This window comes from Mesoplodon bidens, assembly GCF_964165515.1.
Source record: "Mesoplodon bidens genome assembly, chromosome: 5".
NCBI classification, from domain to species: Eukaryota; Metazoa; Chordata; class Mammalia; order Artiodactyla; family Ziphiidae; genus Mesoplodon; species Mesoplodon bidens.
Window position 1 is genome coordinate 98,937,946 of NC_138161.1, and position 13,738 is coordinate 98,951,683.

The window sequence follows — 13,738 nt, forward strand, 5'->3', positions numbered from 1 at the left end:
AGGCTCCTCAAAAAACTAAACATAAAACTACCACATGATCCAGCAATTCCACTCCTGGGTATATAGCAAAAGAAAAAAAACACATTAATTCCAAAAGGTACATGCACCCCAATGTTCACAGCAGTGTTATTTACAATAGCCAAGATATGGAAGCAACCTAAGTGTCCATCAGCAGATGAATGGATAAAGAAGATGCAAGAGTCTGTATACATACACACACACACACACACGATGGAATACTACTCAGCCATAACAAAGAATGAAATTTTGCATTTGCAACAACATGGATAGACCCGGAGGGTATTATGCTTAGTGAAATAAGTCAGACAGAGAAAGACAAATACTGTATGTTATCACTTATATGTGGAATCTAAAAAATAAAACAAATGGGGCTTCCCTGGTGGTGCAGTGGTTGAGAGTCTGCCTGCCGATGCAGGGGACACGGGTTCGTGCCCCAGTCCGGGAGGATTCCACATGCCGCGGAGCGGCTGGGCCCGTGAGCCATGGCCGCTGGGCCTGCGCATCTGGAGCCTGTGCTCCACGGCGAGAGAGGCCGCAGCAGTGAGAGGCCCGTGTACCGCAAACAAAAACAAAAACAAAAAATAAAACAAATGAATGAATATAACAAAATAGAAACAGACTCACAGATACAGAGAACAAACTAGTGGTTACCAGTGGGGAGAGGGAAGAGGGGGAGGGGCAATATAGGGGCAGGGGATTAAGAGGTACAAACTACTGTGTATAAAATAAATAAGCTACAAGGATATAGCACAGGGAACATAGCCAATATAGCCAATATTTTATAATAATTTAAATGGAGTATAATCTATAAAAACTTTGAATCACTATGTTGTACACCTGAGACTAATATAATATTATAAATCAACTATACCTCAACTATGGCAAGAACATGAAGGGCTTCAATATAAACCACTTGTTTCACTACTTGCCTGGCTGGCTGGCACATGTCCACTTGTAAGCTTTGGGATGCCTCTTCTCTCTGGCAACAGCCAGGGACATTGGTCTTATAGCAAGAGAACACAGAAAAGAAAGAATGGGAGAAAGGATACTAGTAAAAAATTATTTACTAGCTCATGCAATTTTATGTGTAATAATGCTTATCAATGAGAAGGAGAAAAATCATCTGCAAGAATATACATTATTTTTTTGCTACCAAGTTTCTTTTATAGGAGCCTTGAATGATATAATTTTATTAATTAGAGCTATTACCCCAACTACTGTTTGGAAAGGTGGCAATAAGGATCACAGACCATTTTCAATATGTAAAAAAGTCTAACAGAAATGGCTTAGCTAAAGAAAAGCTTTCTACTGCTAAAAAGATTGAAATTCTTTCCTTTTAGCTGGGACTGTTTTAGTTCGGGGTAGTAATACACGTTACTCCAAGCTCATTATGAGCTGCATGTGTTCTTTCATTACTTAAAAAAAAGTGGAGGGACTTCCCTGGAGGCGCAGTGGTTAAGACTCTGTGCTCCCAATGCTGGGGGCCCGGGTTCGATCCCTGGTCCGGGAACTCGATCCCACATGCATGCTGCAACTAAGAGTTCGCATGCCATGACTAAGGAGCTGGCAAGCCACAATTAAGGAGCCGGTGAGCTGCAACTAAGGAGTCAGCGAGCCTCAACTAAGGAGTCTACCTGCTGCAACTAAGGAGCCCGTGAGCTGCAACTAAGGAACCAGCGAGCCACATCTAAGGAGCCCACATGCCGCAACTAAGGAGCCCGCCTGCTGCAACTAACACCCGACGCAACCAAATAAAAAAAATAATTTTTTTTTAAGTGGAGAAATTACTTGATGACTTCTTAACAAATACATGTGGTTATTTGTTTAGGAGAAAATTGTTTTAATACCGAAAGTCCTTGTTGATAGAAATAATTAAGGAGAATCTAAAAGGGTAAAGAGCTTGGGAACCACTAAACTAGATAGTAATAGATATTAGAATAGATATTGTAAACTGACCTTTCAAAATATTAAGAATTTACTCACTTCTCATTGATGGGATCATCGTGTATAGTATGAATCTAAAATCAAATAATAGTGGCATCAGATTTTCTATTTAGTAACAGTGACTTGAATGATTACAGTGATGTAATTCAATGAATTAAGGGGAACAATGTCAACAAAGAGGGAATACAAGAAAAGGAATATCAGTAGTTTCTGAGAGTGTACCAGGTTTATATTACCAATTTCAATTTTAATTCAAAACAATTCAAATCAAAAGAAAAATGAATCATTTTCACCTAACTTGAAAAACTGCAGAAAATTAAGATTTTATTTTGTAATTTTACATTTGTTTTGCGGGAAGATTTTTAATTTGGATTTTTTGTGTGTGTTAGTTATATACTCTATTGATTAATTCAACCCAATGCCAAGGAAAGCAGGAATTGAGATGCTGGCAGATGTTACTGCTTCTAATAGACATAGTATATAAGAGAAGAGCCAACCAGTTTCCATGTTGTGGTTTCAATTAGAGCTCAGAATGAATAAACTCACCCAAGAGAATTCAGGATTTCACTGGCCCTGAGGAAACTCATAAGATGAATCATTTCTGTTTTATTCCCAAATAAACATAGATTTTAAAGTTCAGGCAGGAGTCAACTTTCTCACTAACCAAGCTGCTTTGTCAACTCCCTTCCAGGTAGATGCCTCTACTGAGACCCAACCATAGGGGTCTGGTAAAGGTCCAGGAGGAAAGTGCAAGCAGGCTGGCCAGGGGTAAAGGTGGAGAGGGTTCCAAATGGTGTGATGGATCATTGAGGCTCCAGTCATATTTAGTGTTTTGATATCACAATAGAAGGAAGACTAAATAAGGTATAATAATTTTTCACTCTAAATGTTCTCAAACATATACAAAGTACACCAAATGGTATAATTAACTCCCGTATACCCATCACCCAACTTCTACAATTTCATCTCAAGGCCAGCCTTCTCTCATCCATACCCCACTCATTCCCATGACCTGCATCATTTTGACGCAAATCTCAGATATTATTAAAACATTTCATTTGTATTTCAGTATCTCTTCTTTAGGAAAAAAAAAACAAACAAACCCCACAATACCAGTAACTCATCTAAAAAATTAACAATAATTCCTTAATATCTTCAAGTATCCGTTTTGTGTCTACATTTCCCTGGAGTGTCTACACATTTCTTAAGAACATAAACTTTACTTAGAAAGTTAATTAACTCAGGTTTATGTTCTTGATTTCCTAGTAAATTATAAACTCCTTGAGCAGAGGGACTGTGTTTTGTTTATGCCTGCTTCTGAGCGCTTTGCTGATACTTATGCCCAGATTTCAAAGTAAAGGTAATTAATTAAATGCATAATAAAAGAGCTTTTTATGACTTTCCATGTAACTACATTCACAAATCAGAAAAAAAATCCTCACAGTACCTGTTCAGATTTTTGGTACAGGAAGTAGGGACAATATAGATCCTCAATTTCTTGAATTAAATTGAAATGAAAATGTCATATATAACATGGGCAGTTGCAAATCTGAAACATCTGGCTACTAAAAATCTCTTGATAGCTATCACAATTTCTGACAACCTGAGAAACTGAGTCTCTAGGGAGAATCTGTCAGTTTTGGCATACTATCGACGGCCACCAAATAAAAGTAAGAGAATATCCCTGATAGGAGAAAGATGCATTCTATGAATTTTAATACAAAAATGGAAGGTTTGTCTTGGATTAAATCAAGGTAAATAGTTTTGAATATCTATGCACGAGGGACTTTCCTTTTTGTATCATCTCCCCATCTGTTTCCCTCTCTCACTTCCACCCCAATACTAGTTCCTTTTTAGAGTGGACAAATAAAATATATGGGTTTATAGGGAAAAAAATGAGGGATGTGTATCTTTAGCATATAATCCTAATAGGAAAAAAGAAAGCTTTGTACATCAAAATAAGTGCTGCTTCATTTTATAATAGCAAAAACTTAAAATAATCTGAATGTCTAAGATTAGGAAAATGGATATATAAATTATATTCTGTTCAATTACCAGGAATAACTAAGGAATAATTATGACGTTTTTAAAATTAGGATTATGAAGACCATGTAGCAACATGGAAAATGCTTATGATGTGTTAGGTAAAAACAATCAGGATTGAAATTTTATGAACATTATGATTTTAACTATGTAAAAAGTGTACCTGTAACTAGAAGACCGAAAGGAAATACAATAAAGTAATAATAGTGGTTATGTTAGTGTGGTGGAATTATGCATGATTTTAAAAATATTATATGTCTGGCCTTTAGAATATGCTAAATAAATAACAATTTCTTTTGTTTTTCTGTTCTCTCTACCTAACGTTTTTAAAAATTGTATGATTGTAAATTTTAAAAATTTAAAGCTAAAAATGGTATTAAATTTAAATATATTTTCTTCTTTTTAAAGTGTATATCCAGGGCTTCCTTGGTGGCGCAGTGGTTGACAGTCCGCCTGCCGATGCAGAGGACACGGGTTCGTGCCCCGGTCCAGGAAGATCCCACATGCCGCGGAGCGGCTAGGCCCGTGAGCCATGGCCACTGAGCCTTGCGCGTCCGGAGCCTGTGCTCCCCAACGGGAGAGGCCACAACAGTGAGATGCCCACGTACCGCAAAAAAAAAAAAAAAAAAAAAAAAAAAAAAAAAAAATGTCTAAAGTGTATATCCAGCTTAGGGACTTCCCTGGTGGTCCAGTGGGTAAGACTCCGCACTCCCAATGCAGGGGGCCTGGGTTCAATCCCTGGTTGGGGAACTAGATCCCACATATGGGCTGCGACTACTAAGAGTCCGCATGCCACAGCTAAGAAGCCCGTATGCCGCAACTAAAGATCCCACATGCTGCAGTGAAGATCCCGTGTGCCGCAATTAAGACCTGGTGCAGCCAAAATAAATAAATAAATAGATAAATAAATAAATATTTAAAAAATTTTTAAAATGTGTATCCAGCTTATATATATACATAAAATAATATTTATATTTTATATTTTTAGTTATTTATATATAAAACAATAGTGAAAGAGTCAGATTAACCTTTTTTAAATGGTGAAATAAAATAAAATATAATTATTTTATTTTTTTTATTAAATTTTACTTTTTACTTAAATATTAAATACTATAAAGTATTTAATAACACAATACCTAGCAGGGATCCTTACACATTTAGGCCCTTGACATATATTGGCTGAATAGATTTGAAAACACTCATTCATTGTTCATTCATTCAACAAATATTTGTTGATGATCTACTTCCCAATGAAATGAGTTTTTTTTGTTTGTTTTTTGGCCACGCCATGCAGCATGTGGGATCTTAGTTCCTGACCAGGGATAGAACCCATGTCCCTTGCAGTGGAAGCTCGGAGTCCTAACCACTGGACTGCCATGGAAGTCCCTGAAATTAGTATTTTTGCTGACTTAGAAAAGGGTCAAATGATTTTTTAAATTATGAAATATGCATAAGAGTGCAAAAAACATAAGTGCACAGCTTAATAAATTGTTGTAAAATGAATCCCCACCAAGGTTAAGAAACAGAACATCAGCAGCACCCCAGAACACCTGTAGTCCTGATCCCAACCCCTACCTGCACCCCAGTGGTCACCAGGACAGAGAGGGATGTGCCAGGACACTTGGGAAGCTCCAGGGCCTGGACATTTGCTTTCTGTAAAATTTGCAAAAGTAAACATTTTCCCACCTTTGGTTAAGACCTCTGTGTACTTTCATAACTAATTTTGTATTCATAATTTCACATTTTTTCTTAGAGTCGCCCCAAATGGTATAATCTTCAGGACCCACAAAATCTGAATCTGCCCCTAGAACCACTATCCTATTAGGTATTGTTTGCTTCCAGATGGATTACACAATGTAAAACTGTCCGTTTCCCAATTTAGAATGTTCCAAATAGTTCCATGAACACTAGCCCTTGGCTGCTCAGAGCTACTTAAAGGGAAGGATTGACTGGCCTTTCACAGGATAATGGTACATGGTTTCAGCTGGGGTTTCACAGCTGTGGACCCCCAGAGCTGGGGATAGACCTCGGCTTGGCTCTCTCTTCTTTCTGAGACAGACATATGTCTCAGTGATGCACAGAGAGGGAGAAGGCCAGCCTATCACCTCCCGGACTAGGACTAGTCTCTCCAAGGTAGAGTAACTAACAGAAGTCTAACTTGTTAGGCACACAGAATATTTACAAACCTGCATAGTTTGCCACCATTTAAAAATCAAGAGATTTCATGTGAAAAGTTGGCTTTCTGACTTCTTTTAAGCAGCTGGCACTGCTGTACCCACTCTGGACCCACATTCCCGCACAACCTGGCACTGACTGGGTGGAGCTGAGAAGAGGCTGCTTTCTGAGGCCAAAGCTCCTCCCTGAACCCATCACTTCACTTACAGGTGTTATCTGGCTATTTGGTCCCTTTGGGCATTTGTATTGGCATCTTACCCATTACCTTGTATTAATACAAAATGCTTTCTTAAGTGATCTTTAAAAATTAAATGTAAAGATAACAAGGAACAGGGACTTCCCTGGCGGTCCGGTGATTAAGACTCTGTCCACGTTTCCAATGCAGGGGGCGTGGATTCGATCCCTGGTCAGGGAACTAAGATCCCACATGATGCACAGTGCAGACAAAAAAAAAAAAAAAAAAGGATAAAAAGGAACAAATTCCCTCAAAATACTCCATGATGATTTTCTTGCTAATGTTTCCTGAACACTTTACAATGGTGCTAGCAAGGTACCACCCCAAATGGAGTTAAACTGTCTAAATGGACACAAGACAAATAAAATTAGAAACATGCAAAGGTTCATCTCAAATGAAATAATTTCCTTATCAGAAGCAGTAAGAAGCAACTAAGCATAACTTTAGATCTGTAGTTGTTGAATTTTAGGATGTATCAAAATCTTACCTGGAGACCTTGTTAAAACAGATTGCTGGGTCTCATCCCCAGAGTTTCTGATTCAGTAGGTGTAGGGTGGGGCTGAGACTTTGCATTTCTAAGAGGTTCTCAGCTATTGCCCATCCTGCTGGCCCTGGAGCACTTTATGACAACCACGGAGGCATGCTATTCAGTGTGGTCCCCAGCTTAGACGCCTGGGAGCTTGTTAGGAAGGAGAATCTCGAGCCCTCTCTTGACCAGTGGAATCAGGATATGCAGGTGGCTTGTAGGAACATTACATTTTGAGTTGCAGTGAACTAACTAGTCATTTCCAAACCTTCCTGGGGCCTTTTTTTAACTATGCAGAATGCCAGGCCTTTCCCTTAGAAATTTATTTAGAAATCTTTTTTTTTTTTTTTTTCTTGGCTTCACAGCAGCATGTGGGAACTTAGTTCCCTGACCAGGGGTCGAACCTATGCCCCCTGCATTGGAAGCGCAGATTCTTAACCATTGGACCTCCAGGGAAGTCCCTCAGAAAACTATTTTTGTCAAGCGCTCCAAGTGATTCTTATTATCAAGAAGGCTTAGGGAGAATAGGCTAATGGTGGTATTAATAAAACTAAAGGAAGAATATATTTTTAAAAACAAGGATCAGCAAATGAAAATTTTAAAAATAGAAATTCCAGGGGAGAAAATTGGTAGCTTGTCTTCAACCATTTGGGGCTCTGTAGCCCCAAACGGTATGAGTTCTTTTTGTGGAGAGAGATGAATCAAATTGTCAGATCTTTTACCATGCACCAAACTGCTTTTATCTGGTTCTCTGCTAATCAAGGAGTCTCATTATTATAATTTGGCTTCCAAGTTTTTGTTTTTTTTAAATCACAAGGGACAGAAGTTGTTGTGACTCACATGGTCTATATGAGTGTCGCCCAACAGAACTTTCCATTACTGTGGAAATGCTCTATTTCTTTTTTCCTAAAATTAATTAATTAAGTTTTGACTGCATTGGGTCTTCGTTGCTGTGTGCGGGCTTTCTCTAGTTGCGGCGAGCGGGGGCTACTCTTCGTTGAGGTGCACAGGCTTCTCATTGCTGGCTTCTCTTGCTGCGGAGCATGGGCTCTAGGCACGTGGGCTTCAGTAGTTGTGGCTCGTGGGCTCTAGAGCACAGGGTCAGTAGTTGTGGTGCACAGGCTTAGTTGCTCCGCAACGTGTGGGATCTTCTTGGGCTCAAGCCCGTGGCAGGCAGATTCTTAACCACTGCACCACCAGGGAAGTCCCCCAAGTGTTTTTCACACTAGGAGAAACACGTTAGTCAAATCAATATAAGTATTCTGATTTGTGACAGGTACATTTCTCACTGTGAATCAAGAAATCATCATTAAGGTATTGATATATTTTTCTGTGGGTTCTATTAGTGTCTCTAAGAGATCAAACCACTTTTGTTTTAATAACAAAATCAAATTTCTGTGCACATGTATATGGTGTTCTGTTGGAGGAAGGAGCAAATACTTTTGCCCATAAAGTTTTCTTCTATGTGGATCCCACTGTGTGGTTTTAATGCTTTTCATACATCTCTTTAAGCAGGTCAGATTTTTTGTTGAAAGGAGAATTATATTAGCAAATAATAAAAGTGTACAAAATATACAAGAATAAACATCTGAAAAAGCAAAGAGTTGATAAGGAAATTGTCTTTTTAATTCTTTCAGTGTTTATAAATGAAATACTGGCCTTGGTGAGTCCTATCTTTTCCCTTAATCTGTCTTCACAATTCTCCAGGAGGAGGGTAAAATTTTACCCTTCTGCTTAGAAGAACTAAACTGTCACTGAATCTACCTACAAAGTACATTTTCCCAAATATCAGATGTTTCCAAAGTCCTTTCAAGGAATATAAATCTCTGAGAATTGTGGACCTCATCACCTCCATCTATCATCCAACTGCTGGGAAGTTAACACATTCCCAGGGATTTTCATCTGGGAAATTAACAAATTCCTTGTTGATGTTGAAACACGGTATTTCTATTGAGGTTTCAGTGGATAATCTTATTCTAGAAATCAGGCCATCAGAGGATCGGTTTGTTTGGAGGATAGTTTAATGTTAACCCCCATTCTGAATAGAACAGTTTTCATTTGCAAGGTTCCAATTACACCTTAAGTTGCACTGAGTTTTTAAAGGTGACTGATCTGGCCAGTAGCATGACTGTGATCCCCTGGTCAAGCCAGTGTTAGGGCCCTGGTACCATTAAGTTCTCTGGGTGAAGATCTGAAAGAGTGAGAAGATACTCAGCCAAGGAGGGAAGGCTTTCAGAAAATGGGTAAGAGTGTAACTGAGCAGGACCCTATGGGGCCTTCCCGGGACAGACCCCTTCCCCATATTCTCTGCTTTAGCTTCTCTCTGGAGTAAGTAGATAATTGTATCTGATGCACATTTCCCGAGTTATTTTACAGATGTGAAAGCCCCCACCAAGTGGAACATGTTAAGTACTTGATGATCATGAGCACATGGCCCCCAGGCCTACTGGAGCCTGAGGATTGATAATGTTAACCCCTGTGACACCACCCTGTTGCCTCACCATCAGCCAATCAGAGAACTGTGCAAGGCTGATCACTTGCCCTGAGACACACTCCACCCCACCTCCCCTTTAAAAATGCTTTGCTGAACTTTCAGGGAGTTTGGGGCCTTAGAGCATGAGCCACCCATTCTCCTTATATTGGCAACTTTACAATAAATGCTGCGCTTTCCTTCACCACAACCTGGTACCAGTAGATTGGCTTTACTGCAAATGGGCAAGCAGACCACAGTTTGGTGCAGTAACAAGAGGAGAACATAAGTTGTGGATGAATAAAATTGCCTCCTTCACACACACCCCATCCCCCTACCCCTGCCCCGGCCTGGCTACTTCAGGAGACAGCATTATATGGTTAGAAAGCAGAGAATTTTGGAATGAAAAGCCTTGGTTTCAGTTTTGGTCCCAGTAACTATGCAAAGTATGATCGTTTTGATCTCATAATTTCAGTTCCTTCAAATTTCTATGAGGATAGCAGTGTTGATACCTCTCTTGGTGATAAAATATCAGTACATCATAAAATGCTTTATAAAGGTGAGTTGTTACTGTGGGCACAGTAATAATACCCTCAAATACTGGTGGTTTTAGCTTAATTTTTTTTTTTTTTAGTTTTAACTTATTTTCATCACTTGTTCTTTATGATCCAGATATTTTAAAATGCAATAAAAATTAACTTTCTATGATATGTCAGGGACTAGCAGTAAAAGACTTTCAAACTGCAAGTGAGTTATACAAATGAAAATATCAAATGGAGATCCAGTTATCAAAATGAAAGCACTCAACATATTAAAAGTTCACCATTATTTGTTTAGAGCACATAAAAAAGTCAGCTTGCTAACCAACTGTTGTGATTTTTAGAGAACTACTACAGAGGTTTGAAGAAAATAGATTTATTAGTTAACTTATAAAGAGATTAAAGAGCTTGAAACAAGTATTGAAAAGAAATTCATGGGCTTCCCTGACGGCGCAGTGGTTAAGAATCCGCCTGCCAATGCAGGGGACATCGGTTCGAGCCCTCGTCCGGGAAGATCCCACATGCTGCAGAGCAACTAAGCCCATGAGCCACAACTACTGAGCCTGAGCTCTAGAGCCCGTGAACCACAACTACTGAAGCCCGCATGCCTAGAGTCAGTGCTCCGCAACAAGAGAAGCCACCACAATAAGCCCGCACACCGCAAGGAAGAGTAGCCCCCACTCGCCGCAACTAGAGAGCCCGTGCGCAGCAACGAAGACCCAACTCAGCCAAAAATAAATTAATTAATTAATTAATAAAAAAAGAAATTGGTGCCTTTATTAGAATGGTGTTAGGCTTTAAATATACCAATTTGGGTAATCAAACTATTCATTTTTTAATAAGAAATGACACAGCAGAACTGCAATATTGGTCCAACAGTCTTGTCTTTACTGTTCCTTTAAAGTGAGAAACAGAATGCGAGGAATCAGGAAGCACTAGCAGGCATCAGTTAATCCAAGATACTAGCTTCTTAGTTCCAAAAGCCCTTGCAAAGAAAACCATTGGGGGCACAGGGTATGGAAGCACTTCATAATAACTGGAATCCCATGATTGTGTGTGTAAGCCAAGTCTCATAGGCTACTTTTTGTATTTATCCTTTACTTGGTCACTTTTTTTCCCTCAAATACTAGTTTTTCTTTGACTTTTTTTCCTCAAAGTATAAAAAGTATGAAATATAAATAAGCTCTTGCATTGCACACTTCAGAGTGTACAATTCAAGCATTATAGAGCTATCTACCTACTGATAAATCCCATCAAATCTTGGATAATTCAATAATATACAAAATACCAGGGAACAGAAAGAACTAAAACGCACTTCTTTTTGTTACACATAAGATTCAAATATTCAATCTAAAGAAAATCACTTAATCATTTTGGCTCTTCTCTACATTTGCATGTTGATATACTTATTAAAATATTCTGTATAATTATGTTTGGTCTTATTATTTCATGTCAGGTTTACAACCTCAAAACCAGCCATCCAGACAAAACAGGTAATAAGATTATTTCTTCCCCACCTCCCTAACCCCAATAACTGTGAAGCCAATTTTATGACATGACTCCAAACACTGGATTGTGACAACAAATGCTAGGTCCAATTTCTTCATAATCCTTTTTGGTGTGGCATACTTGGTAGAACTCAGGTGTGGAAGCCAGCATGGATCCTCCAAACCAAACTGCATATCGCTGCATGTGGTATGTAATGACTTATACATCAGTAGGTTTTGCCTTCAATCTACCACCACTCAATTCTCACTTAATTTCAGCCTGGCATCTACAGTTCTTTTCAAATCTCTTTGCAAGCGACATCTGAAGACCCTGAACATGGTTGAACCTCCAGGGAGGACAATATTCTTGTAGAGAGGATGTCTGACATCAATAGGACAATTCTGAATTACTTCATCTACAACTTCTGAGATAGGCTGAGTAAAGTCTGGATTAGCAAACTCTGGATGAAAAAAAATTTCAGGTCCCAAGAATCTCTCATATCCAACATCAATGGAAAATTCTTTCTTTGAGATAGCATTGACTCCAGTATACTGTTTAATCCACTTTGATCCATCTGTATCATACTTGTTAATCTGGGCAGACATAACTATAGCGCTCCTTTACTGCCTTAGCAGTTTCCAAGGATTGCTGTGGAGGAATTCCTACTTCTCGGTCTCTCAGCAATTGCTGAATAAAACATGTTATATCTCGTCCTGAAATTGGAATGTGCTTAATACAGCTGCCAATCACATACCCTTCAGCCACAGGGATGACACAAGTGACACCATCTCCACTCTCTATTACTGTACCGGTCAACATCCGTTCTCCTACTTGTCTGGCAGTCCAGGATGCAGTTAAGGCAAGAACAGCCTGTACAGCAATGTACAAGCCTGGAACATTGAAGGACTCAAACATTATTTCAGCAGTATATTCCGTTTTCTGAAGTATTCAGTGGAGGTTCAGTCAAAAGAAAATAATGGTCTTCAGGTTTCGCCCTTAAATATAAATCTTTCCATGAAGTGCCCGTCTTCAACTATACCATGGTGGATTGGCCACTTTGTTGCATATGTAGATTTTTCTATTGCTTCATCATCATTGAAGAAGTCTAGGTCATCAACACCTTTCATCATCCTCCTTTGAGTTTGATCACCCACTTTTGCTGACTCCTTAATAGCAATACAGGAAGGGATGATAAACTGTGGTTCCGTATTTCCAGCATATCTTAGTTTTGTATACCCCATGCCACAGTCCCCCACACAGGCCGGCGGCCGTCCCACCATCTTCCTCTTCACCTACTGCTCTGTGCTGGTTGGGGCCAGGGGTGGGCGGCGAGAGGTAGAAGCTATCTGACCATCTACGGCCGGGCCGCCCTCTCCATCGGGGGTTGGGGGGAGCCGGGAAGCCAAAGAAGTAGTGAGAGAGCAGCAGGCTCGGTCAGCGGCTTAGCTTAATTTTTCAATACTTTATAATTGGTCTTTGACCCAGCAATTCACTTCTATGAATTTATCCTAACAGATATAACTGAGTATGTGCAAAATAAGGTATTGTCAAGTTATTCACTGCAGCATTTTTTTTATAATACCAAAATGTTAAAAACAGTCCAGATATCTACCAATAAGGGTCTGATTGAATAAATTATATCCATTTGGTGGAACAAATGGAATACCATGCAGCTGTGAAACAGAATAAGGAAACTCCCTATATATTGTTATGGAAGGATCTCTAACACACATTATTAAATAAAAAAGCAAAGTGCAGAGCTTGACTTTTACTGTAGAAGGGAGAAACAAAGGAAAAGCAGTCAAGAAACAAGAGTCAACAGAGTGCTCTTCAAGGGATATACCTAACAATCTGATACAAATCTTTGAGTTGTTTGCAGGAACTCAGATCCCCACACAGGTGTTAACTACAAGCTAAGATCCTAGACTGGTCAGAATTTGGGGAATGATGATGTTGACCTTCTGACCCACGTGACTTCAATCAACTAAAGCTTGGACTGCCAACCTTTGCTCCACTTCTACACTGAATTCTCCTCCGCTCCAGCCCCTCCATGAATATGCATTAACCACCCAAGCCCCTTTATGAATATGCACATACCCTTAGCTTAAAAGGTCCCCAGTTTTGCTGTTTGGGGAGACATGGCTTTGGGAAAGATCCCGGTGTTCTTACCTGCTGCGAGTAATAAACCCCTCCTTCTCCCAATCTTTGGCTTGGTTGTGTCTTTCGGCCCACCGAGACGAGCTCAGTTTTTGGGTAACAGAAAGATACACAACAAACAATAGTGGTCAAATAGGGAA

The 13,738-nt window shown here is 39.4% G+C and overlaps 1 pseudogene across 1 annotated transcript; it reads right to left on the reverse strand.

The window, feature by feature from the left end:
* Nucleotides 1-11,486: 11,486 nt before the first annotated feature.
* Nucleotides 11,487-12,721, reverse strand: LOC308617493 (actin-related protein 3-like; annotated as a pseudogene). Its single transcript has one exon. The product of its transcript is annotated as an actin-related protein 3-like (transcript).
* Nucleotides 12,722-13,738: the final 1,017 nt, after the last annotated feature.